The sequence below is a fragment of the Zingiber officinale genome, chromosome 2A (genome assembly GCF_018446385.1).
Source record: "Zingiber officinale cultivar Zhangliang chromosome 2A, Zo_v1.1, whole genome shotgun sequence".
Taxonomy (NCBI): domain Eukaryota; kingdom Viridiplantae; phylum Streptophyta; class Magnoliopsida; order Zingiberales; family Zingiberaceae; genus Zingiber; species Zingiber officinale.
This window is the reverse complement of record NC_055988.1, coordinates 1,077,912-1,080,008: the sequence shown is the minus strand read 5'-3', so window position 1 is coordinate 1,080,008 and position 2,097 is coordinate 1,077,912.

The window sequence follows — 2,097 nt, the reverse complement described above, 5'->3', positions numbered from 1 at the left end:
CCGGTCGCTCATCCGAAAGCCACCCCGAGATTATGATCACATGCTACATCGGGCCAACGAATACATAAACGTGGAAGAAGCGCAAGCCGCCCGGAAAAAGGAAACTCCAACCGAGCGGGCACCTATTCAGGCCGAACGGAAACAGCACGCCGCTCATCAGCCGCCCAGAGGACCGAGGGCTGAAGCAATCCGATCCCCCCACGCCAGATCACACGTACAAGAGGTGGCTGCCGCTCGGCCCAAGCCAAAGAAGAGATGGACCCCTATGTTCTGCTCCTTCCACCGGACGGATACGCACAACACAAGGGATTGTCGAAGTCTTCCCTTCGTGGCTAATCCCGTTCCCAGGAAGGCCGAACGACGGTCTCCTTCCATCGACAGGAGGCTAAGGACCCATGAAGCCGACCGGACCCGCACCGAGAGGCGACATCAACAGACGCCCGATCGGCATCGATCTCCAAGGCAGGAGAATCGCCGAGCGTCAAGGGAACGATCCCGGCCGTCCGCTCGGGAAGAGGAAAATAGAAGCAATACTTCCCGAGGCGAGATCAACGTTATTGCTGGTGGGCCGACCGGAGGAGACTCCAACCGAGCCAGAAAGGCGGGCGTCCGGCAGCTACAGATCCACGCAATCGGTTGTAGCCAAGAGCGGGCAAGTGGACCGGAAATCACTTTCGGCCCCGGAGACTTAGAAGGAGTAGAAGTGCCCCCACGACAACGCTCTGCTCATTAAAGCGATAATAGCAAATTACACTATTCACCGCATATTTGTTGACACAGGGAGCTCGGTCAACATTATATTCAAGAAGGCGTTCGATCAGCTGCAAATTGATAGAGCCGAGCTACGCCGCTCTACGGGTAACGAAGTGCAGCCGGTCGGACAGATCCGGTTGGCTACCTCACTGGGAGAAGAGCCGCTCAAGAGGACCAGGACAATAAACTTCGTGGTGGTCGACTCTCCTTCGTCCTACAACGTCATTTTGGGACGACCGGCGCTCAGCGAATTCCGAGCAGTCGTCTCAACCTTCCATCAGAAGATCAAGTTCCCCGTGGAGGACAAAGTAGGAGAAGTACGTGGAGATCAGCTAGCAGCTCGGCGGTGCTATATAGAGATGATCCGAGCAGAAGCCTGTTCCGCTCGGAAGGCGCCCCGGATCGAGGTACACGCCATAACCGAGAAACCTCCTGCTTTAATTTATGATGAAAAGGAGGAGGTTCAGATCCATCCGACCCGATCGGAGGCCACGACTTTTATCGCCTCTGATCTGGAGGAGGAGCAGAAGGAGGAGCTGATCCAATGCCTCCAACGAAATCATGATGTCTTCGTCTGGTCGACACATGAGTTGCCCGGAATTTCGCCGAGCATAGCGCAGCATGAGTTGCATGTCCGACCGGACGCTCGGCCAGTGAAGCAGAGAAAAAGAGATTTCAGTGTCGAGCAGAATGCCATCATCCGGGCGGAAGTAGAGAAACTTCTGGAAGCCGGCCACATACGCGAGGTGCAGTTCCCGAGCTGGCTGGCTAACGTAGTATTAGTCTCCAAGCCGGGCGGCAAGTGGAGAGTCTGCATCGACTTTCGGGACTTAAACAAAGCATGCCCCAAAGATTTTTATCCCCTGCCCCGGATAGATCAGCTGGTGGACTCTACGGCCGGCTGCGAGTTAATATGTATGCTCGACGCCTACCAAGGCTATCATCAAGTGCCGCTCGCCCGTGAAGATCAAGAAAAAGTTAGCTTCGTGACTGCCGACGGCACATATTGCTACAATGTGATGCCGTTCGGATTGAAGAATGCCGGGGCCACCTATCAACGCTTGATGAACAAAGTGTTCAGGGAGCAGATCAGGCGGAATCTGGAAGTCTATGTGGACGACATCCTTATCAAATCAGTCCGAGCGGCCGATCTCTTCAAGGACATGGAAGAAACCTTCCGAACGCTACGCAAATATGGAGTCAAGCTAAATCCCCAGAAGTGCCTGTTCGGAGCAAAAGGAGGGCGTTTCTTGGGGTACATAGTGACCGAGCGGGGAATTGAAGCAAATCCCAGCAAAGTGAAAGCTCTACAAGACATGCCGCCTCCCAGAAATACAAGGGAAG